We start from the raw sequence: 9,481 nt of genomic DNA on the forward strand, positions 1-9,481 counted from the left end.
CAAAGAAGAAATGTAGGGTAATCATTAACAAACCTCCAAAGGCTACCACAATTGTTTTCACTGGAAGAGAAAAAGGAAAAGGAAAAGGTGAAGTTGTGCTCAGTAAGCCCCCACTTACCTTCCAAGAAAGGTTAAAATAGATGGAAGAAGGAGCAGGCATCACAAACTTCAAGGCTCTCAAGTTTGAGACAAGGGCTAATGTTGAGAAGATGCAAATTTAGGAGTTGGTACTCACAAAAATGGGAAAATGGAAGTATTCCCTGGATCAGATTGCTCCTCAAATTTCAAAAGAATTATTAGCAAGATTGTAGCCAAGGTGGGAATCATCTATGCAAATAGAAAAAGATATATATGAACAATCTTTGAGGAAGTTACTACCAAATCTTACAGATGTGGAAGTCAGGGCAACAATGAAAAACAATGAAGGTAAAATGATGATTAGATTCCACACATGTTTGATTTTGATTAAAGACATAGAGCATGTGGTTAAAGATGCAGCAAACATGTGGAAGAACATCTATCATCTACATAAGCCTAGTGATGATCCAGTGGAAATCAAGGATGATGATGGTGATAGTGATGATGAAGAAGAATATAAAACTCCATGTGTTACTTTTGATGTTCAAGACTATAAGGAATTAAGGGTTGATGATGAAGAGAAAGAGGAAGGACTTGAAGAGGAAGACAAGGAAGAAGATGAAGAAGATGATCCAATGAAAATAGTAGCAGAAGTCATTGCTTCCCTTCCTCACTCTCCACCTAAAATTGCTACATCATTAGGGTTGGAGATAGTTTCAACAAGTATGATTGCAACTACCTCAAATATATCATCTGCATAACCATTAGTTTCTACCTCATAGCCCTAGGTATATACAATGGAAGTGTCTACCACTTCATCTACTGAGCTACAACTCTCTTCATCAGCTCTGTGCAATCTACTTCACCCAACTCTTCAATTGTGTCAATTTCTACAACACCATGTACAATAAGTTTGCCATCATGTTCTACATTTTTGTCAACTATAGCTTTAATTCCACCAAATTTTGTTCCATTCAGTTCTTCAATTGTAAGTATTCTAGTCTATATACCACCTATTGGTATTTCATTTTTGGGTAGTACAAAAATTTTGGATACAGTTGGCACTTCTTTCAGTTTTCCTTCAACTGGAACAATTCAAGTTTTTACTGCAACTCTAGCAATTTCTACAATTGTTTCCATTTCTAAGTCCAAGGAAGTAAGCTCAAAAGTAAAATGAAAGACTTCTCTAAAACTTTTTCTTACCGGTAAAGTAATTGATGAAGACATTGATTTGGACAAAGAAATTGTCATTCCTAAGTTGGATTTGGAGAATGCCACAGTTGATGAAATGAGACTGGTCAATCAACTTTTGGAGCAAAAGGAAAGGCAAAAGCTGTATATGCTATATTAGTATGTTAGAAACACTAAATTAAGAAATCAAAAGCATTTACAAACTAAAATACCATAACATAAATGAGAGACTAAAGAGGAAACCCCAATTGGAAATGTGAGCCAAATGAATGGACTCTCCCAATAGGATTTAGCTCTTTGCTTGGTAGATGAGTCTAAGGATTGGGATGTATGCTCAAGTGCTCAAATTTTCTTCAATGGATGTTGGGTAATGGCAAATTGGTAGGTTTGTGAGCTCTCAATTTGGCATTATAAGGTTAAGGTTGGTGGTTTTGGCTCTCAAAAGGGCATTATAACTTTAGCTCCAAGATTGTGATGAAATAGCTTGGGAGGGGATTCAATTTATAGGCTAAGGGCTTGAGGGATGGAGGGCTTAGATGCACTCAAAGGGGAGCACATGGATTGTGCTTGTTTAGCACCAACCAAGAAGTGACACATGTCGCAAGGTGAGTGGATGGAGGAAAGGGTAAGGATGAGTCAACAAAGGAGGCTCAAGGGATAATATCTTCATAAAGACCCTTCATAAATGCTTGTAAGAGCAATGAATGGGCTTCTAAGAGTCTTTATGGCCTTTGTAAGAGCATTGAAGGCTTAGTGGTTGGGATATTTTGGAGGGAGTTGAGATTATTGACTTTGCTTGGCTTAGGAAAGTCTTAAGCTTACTTAGGGAATGTGACAAGGTTAGAGGGGGGATTAGAGATGTTTTAAGATTAGATTAGGCTTGTTAGAGATATGCAAGTGGATGGCATTCATGAGGGTGGGTGAGTTAGTGACTAAGCTTGGTTAGTATGGGTGGATGGGGTGGATTAGGCTAAATAGAGGATTTAGGAATAGGTTAGGGGTTATTAGATTTGAGGGTTTTATTTATCAAATAGATTTATTTAATAAATGGGGATTTTAGATAGAAGAATAGGATTTAATTGATAAATAATAGCTTATTTGATTTATCAATTAGGACTATAGATGATTAATTAAATTAATAAACTAGGGGATGGCAAAGGACTAATTAAATAGGAATTTAATTAATGATGCATTCAGAGATAACTAAATAGGATTACCAAAGCGGTGTAATCAAATTTAGGTGTCTACATTTTGCCCCTCTTTGACATAGTGTTGAGACAACACTATTTCAAAGAAGTTCGAATGAAGATGACACGAGGAAGATGTTTTAGCAACAAGGTTGCCTCAATCTCGGATAAGGAGAGGAGAGACTAGACTTAGATGATGCCCCCTTAAGAAGGTGACAGAGAGAGAAATGAGGTTCGACGACTTCTTGAAAAGCACAAGAAATTAAGATGAGTAGAGCCACAGATTGGAAAAGAGAAGGGGTTGAATTAGCTCAAACTCTCACTACAGGAGAATGATAAAGGGATATCAGAGGCACAAGAGGAAGCAAGCTTAAGACTTCAGGGGAGATGGAGGATGAAGGAACGGAGCGCTATAAAAAGGAATCCAGGATAGGGAGATGGATGAGGGGATTAAAAAGCTGATGCAATAGGATTTCAAAGAGTCAGATTGGCGGAAGATGGTTTTCGGAGATCCCTAGGACTAGGATTGTGGATCTCGAAAGATGAGGCTTGGTGGATTGATTGGATTGGTGGATCCCTAAGACTAGGATTGTGGATCCCTAAAGCTAAGAGTGATGATTGATTCTGAGAGATATGGTTGCACAAGTTGGGGTAGGAGAGATGGATGATGGATATGAATGGGGGATAATGGAGATGAAGGGAATCCATTAAAGCTTATTGAGCGAGGGGATACTTCAAAGAGAAGTACCACCATGTAGTTGAGCACTAGATTTTCTATAGGACTGTTGGTTAATTTCCAAAGTTACCAAGAACATCAAGGCCTTTTCACCAACTATCCAGAGGATTGACGAACTAACTCAAAAAAAACACACAAGGATTGCCCCAGCATCACACATGATTCCAAGAGGAAGCAGTGTGGAACCGACACTAGGTAATCCACAAGCAGAAAAGAAAAATAAACAAAAGACCTAATCAAGACCTGACACTTAGATTGCCCCATTCATAGTATACCATGATATGGAAGATTGTGGCAACCTTGAGGAGGGAACAAAAAGATTGCTTGGAAAAGATACTTCAAGACCCAAAAGGGAAGATTCCAAATCAAAAGAAAACAAAAATCCAAAAGAGAACCATTTGCCAATGAGATGGGTAGGATGAGGTACTAACAGACCAAGATCAGACATGAGGAAAGCTATATCCTGCAAGGATCTATCGGAGAGCACCTAAGCTAATGGATTTGGATGAGTGATGCATCTGGCAAGCTGAACTAAGAAGGATAACACTTTGGTGACAGAAGATCTAGCTAAAGGATGCATTGGAATAACTAACCAAGGGTTGTGCGATGTGTGCAAGATACTGATCAAGGAGGAACTAACACGAAAGCTGGATAGATACAATGGTAATAAGCTAAAGAGGATGTACAAGCGAACAAACCAAGATATGTTACAAATGTACAAGGTTGTTCATGTTTTGGTTTTGTGAGATGGAAATGTTTGTGAAGGGTGGGATGTTAGCAATAGTTGATAGGTGGATAGGTAGATGGTTTGCGAAAAGCTTAAGTGAAAATGAGATTCTTTGTGTGCATGTGATAGGATACAAGCTAGGATACAAGCTTATTTACAAGCTAGAATATGGTACACACTTTGGAAAAGATGTGGATATATAAGCTACGATACAAGGGATGATACAAGATTTACAAGCTGAGGTACAAGATTTACAAGCTGTACAGGAGGTATTTACAAGCTTCATTGGATGTTGGATATTTGGTTGGAACACCAAGGGAACAAGCAGGTGTTTTATGGGATGGTGGATGAATGGATGAGGGATAGGATAGTGATGGATAATGGATTAGTCTTAGTACACAAGGTGCTTGAATTACCAAGTGTTCACCAAGGTACCTATCCAAGGTGCTTGAATTGCCAAGTTTTCACCATTGGATGCTTATTTCTCTTTACTATTTTTGTTTTCTATTTTTCAAAAGCTGGGTATACCAAGGATCTTCAAGCATATAACTTCTTGAGATGAATGATGTTAGTAGGATCATTCAAGAGTTCTCCTTCCAGTGTAGATAGCTGATAGGCACCAAAGCGAAAAGATATAGTGACAACATAAGGACCAAGCTAGGTAGGTTCAAACTTGCCTTTCTTTTCTTGATCTACTTGGACTTTCATGTTTTCTTTGAGGACCATGTCACCCAACTGAAGGTGTCATGGAAGCACCTTCTTGTTAAAATTCTTTTTGAGATGAGTTTGATAGACTGTGAGATGATCATAAGCTTTTTGTCGCTTCTCATTTAAGAGATCTAGCTGGGTGAGCCAAGCTACTCTATATTCTTCATCTGATATTTGCCATTGCAAAGATATGCATAAGGAGGGAAGTTCAACCTCTATAGGTAGTACCACTTCAGCACCATAGACTAGGGAGTATGGAGTTGTTCCTGTGGATGTATAGAAGGAGGTTCGATAGGCCCATAGGGCTGGATTTATTTGTAGGTGCCAATTGCAGTCGGAATCATTAACAACTTTCTTTAGGATTTTGAGGAGGGTTTTGTTAGTTGCCTCTGCCTAGCCTTTACCTTGTGGGAAATATGGGCTAGAAAAGCAATGATGGATGTGGAGGGAAGTGCATAATTCTTCCATGTTGATATTTTCAAAGTTACCTCCATGGTCGGTGAAGATGGTGGAAGGGATGCCAAAGCGACAAATAATGTGGTACAAGATGAACTTGGAGACTTGAACTCCTATAGTTGAGACTAGGGGGACTACTTCCACCCACTTAGTGAAATAGTCTGTATTTGTTATTATCCATTTATGTCCATCAGATGAGAGAGGTGTGATAGTTCCAACTAGATCAAGGCCCCAACAAGCGAAAGACCAAGGTGGTGCAATAGGTTGTAGATCCTGTGCTGGAGCGTGCACAAGATTTGTGTGCTGCTAACATGGGAGACATTTTCTGACAAAGTCATAGGAGTCTTCTTCAAAGGTAGGCCAATAGTAGCCTGCTCTAAGGATTTGTCGTGCTAGGATAATACCACTCGTGTGGGAACTACAAAGTTCAGAGTGTACTTCTTTTAACACCATCGCGGCCTCATTTTGGTCTAAACACCTAGAGAGAGTATCATGATAACCTTGACGATATAGGGTATTGGCTATGATAACATAGCGGGATGATTTTCGGATAAGGTTTTGGCATTGGGTACGTGTGAGGTGAGGGGAGATGATACCATCTTTAAGGTAAGCATGAATCTCATGGTACCAAGGGGATTGGGGACCAACCAAGATACAAACATGGTTTGATTCATCATTCGAAAAGGCAGGTGTAGGGAGCTACTTGACTAAAAACTCATACTGTGTAACCGCTTGAGAAATTTCCAAGAGTGATCCGATAGTAGCCATAACATCTGCTGCTTTGTTCTGAATTCGAGGCACTTGTGTAAACTGAAGCTTTGTAAAATGTTGGGTTAGCTAATCAACTAGCTCTTTGTAGGGTAATAGCTTTTCATCTTTGGTTTGATATTCATTTAGGGCTTGCTTGATGATGAGCTGAGAATCGCTAAAGATTTGTAACTTAGTGATGTTCCATTCTGTAGCTATCTTTAATCCTGCTATCAGAGCCTCATATTCAACTATATTGTTGGTGCTGGGGAATTGTAGCTTGAAGGCTTTTGGAATATAATCTCCTTGAGGGGTGACCAACAATATTCCTGCTCCTGATCCATGAGATGTGTATGAACCATCAAAATAAAGCTTCCATGGGGGCTATTCTTCAATTAGGCAAATATGCTCATCTAGAAATTATGTGATCAAAGGATATGCATCTATTAGAGGTGCATCAGCTAAGTGATCTACTATAGCTTTCCCTTTGATTGCTTTTCTGTCCACATATTGGATGTCAAATTCGCTTAGGAGCATAACCCATTTGGCCAAATGGCCTTTAAGTGCTGTTCTGGAGAGCATATACTTGAGAGGGTTTATCTTGGAGACTAGTTGGATGGTATGACTTCGCATGTAGTGGCAAATCTTTTGAGTTGAGAAAACAACTGCCAAACAAGCTTTTTCCATAGCAGTATAATTGAGTTCATAACCAACTAGGGTTCGACTGATGTAGTAGATGGATCTTTCTTTTTCGTAGTCATCATGCTGTGCTAGAAGTACCCCTAGAGCAGTAGGCATTGTTGATATGTACAAGATCAAGGGATGACCAGGAATTGGTGGAACCAAGCTAGGGGGATTGGCAAGATACTGCTTGAGCTGATCAAAGCTACTCTGACATAAATGATCCCACTTGAAGTTCTCATCCTTCTTTAGTAAATGTGTAAATGGTGTACACTTATCTGCAAGCTGGGAGATGAAGTGCCGAATGGATTGGAGCTTTCCTTGAAGAGAGAAAAGCTATCACAATGTCTTGGGAGGAGGCATGTCTAAGATGGCCTTGACCTTCTTGGGGTCAATCTCTATACCTCATTTAGAAACTATAAAGCCTAGAAGCTTGCCAGATGTGACCCCAAAGACACACTTCTTGGGATTCAACATGAGATGATATTTGGCTAACCTATCAAATACTTTCTCCAGGTCAACAAGATTATCCATGAAGGTATGAGATTTGATCAAGATATCATCCACATAATCCTCCAAAATGCTATGGATAAGATCATGAAAAATGGCTGTCATAGCTCTTTGATAGGTAGCCCCTGCATTCTTTAGGCCAAAAGGCATCATGTTGTAACAAAAGGTTCCCCAAGGGGTATTGAATGTTGTCTTATGTTGATCCTCTTCGATAATCTTGATTTGATTATACCCAGAAAATCCATCCATAAGGGATAGAATTTCATGTCCAGTTATAAGATCTACAATCATATCTATGTTGGGCAAGGGAAAATCATCTTTTGGACAAGCTTTGTTAAGATCTCTAAAATTAGTGTAGATTTTGATGTCACAAGAAGGCTTAGTGATGGGGACCATGTTGGAGATCCACTCTGAGTAGTCGATAGGTCGGATAACCTTAGCAGCTAACATTCTTTCTAATTCAGCTTTGACTAGTAATGCCACCTTGGGGTGCATTTTTCTAAGCTTTTGTCTGACGGGCTTGATCTTTGGATTGACTGCAAGATGATGAACTACAAGCTTTGGATCTAGCCTTGGCATGTCTTGATATGAACATGCAAATCGGCCAATGTTCTCTCTTAATACCTCAAAGAGGAGGTCAGCTTGGTCTTGTGAGAGGGATGCAACAATGTGAAAAAGTCTGGGGATCTTTGAAGAATCGATGTTGACTTCTCTAGTATCCTCAATTAGAATAGAAGACACCTCTAGTCGATTATCTTGAGGAGGCAATGCTAAATCTCATGTTCTGCTTGTGACTTTGGATTTTCTTATGAAGGGGTTCTCTTTGTTGCCTTAGCTAGTCCCTGTTTCACCTTAGTTCCAATTTTGGGTGTATCGGAACTAGGTTGGGGATTTTCTCCAAAATACCCCTTGGGATCTAGCTTATAGATATATGTTGATTCTGGCTTTGTTTTCTTGTGAGGTGTTTCAGCTCCCATGAATCTCATAAGCACTTCCTCTGATGTGAACTCATCAATGTGTATGACACTTGGTTGGTCCCAATCTATGAGTTGTGGATGGGTGAGTGGTAGGTCAATGAAATGGATGGATAGTTCTTGGAGAAGAGAGTCTCCCAGGGAGATTTGGTTTGGGATATCGTCGTAGGCTCTCTTTTCAACTTCCTCAGGAATGTCTTTGATTTCGACAAAGTCGTGGTGAATGTTCGAAAAAGCGTGACCGTTCTCATTGTGCCCCTAGTTGTGGGTATACCAAAGCCAAGACCTGACTTCATTTCCCACTTGTGTGCTTCGATGGGGCATTGCATGCCTCTTTCCTCTAGTCCTAGACCACCACCTTGATAGTTCCATTTGTCAGTGATGAGCTTATGTTCTTGGAGATACTTCTGGCTGAAGTGATCAAGGTGTGCTTGATTTCTTGGAGGTGTATCCTTATGTAACCAATTGTTGATATCTGGAGTGAGTTCCTTATGAAGAGGGATTTTCAAGGATACAAAGGTTGTTGGGCCAAACTGTTTGTATTGAGGGGGTGGAATCTCCTTAGCTTTGTGATATGTCAGTCGTCCATGGGCATGTGGATCAAGTGGGATTGCCTCGACAAAAAATGCATCTAACAGACTATACTCTACACAGCCTTTGTTATATATCTTCATGGTAGATAGGGTGGAGGTGAGGATGGTTTTTGGGTCATTACAAGTGTGGGATGAACTGGCGATGGATGTACTGATATCAATTCCAGGGCAATGGTTTGTTTATGAAACTTCAACCTCATTGCAGTAAGCGAAGGGTTCTGGATTGACATGGATGGTTACCTCAGTGCTCTGATGCAAAAATTTGACACACTGATGGTAAGTGAATGGAACAAATTTCTCGACATGAATCCATGGGCGACTGAGGAGGATGTTAAATGGTAGGTTTAGATCAATAACATGGCAGAGTGTTTCTTGGATGACTGGCCCAACCTTGATTGGCAGAAAAATAGTTCCTTTTGTGGTTCTTTCCAAGTTGTCATAAGCTTTGATGGTGATAACCTCACTGATGATATCTACCTTAGTATACCCAGCTTGTTTTATGAATTTTAGGGTGCAAATATTTAAGGCTGATCCATTATATATCATTACTCTTTTGATGACAAAATTGGATACCATGATGGCTATGTGAAGCGGAAGGGTGTGATCTAGCTCAACCACGAGTATGTCGGTGGGTTTGAAAGATAGGGCACATGAGGATGAAAGGTGTCCAACAAGATTACAAAAATTAGTAGCGTTGATATCTAAAGGGACATGGGATTCTATGAGAGCACTATCAAGGATGTTCTTGTACACAGGACTAGTGTAGAGAAGGTCTAAAATGGAGATTTGGGCTGGCATGTTCCCAAGGTGTTCCAAGATATTGTATTGGCTTTTTGATGGAGCTGATGGTGCTGGTGGAACTAGTGGGCCTGCGATGTTAAATCATGCTCTTT

The sequence above is a fragment of the Cupressus sempervirens genome, chromosome 8, assembly GCF_028749045.1.
Source record: "Cupressus sempervirens isolate cs-2001-9-10 chromosome 8, ASM2874904v1, whole genome shotgun sequence".
NCBI lineage: Eukaryota > Viridiplantae > Streptophyta > Pinopsida > Cupressales > Cupressaceae > Cupressus > Cupressus sempervirens.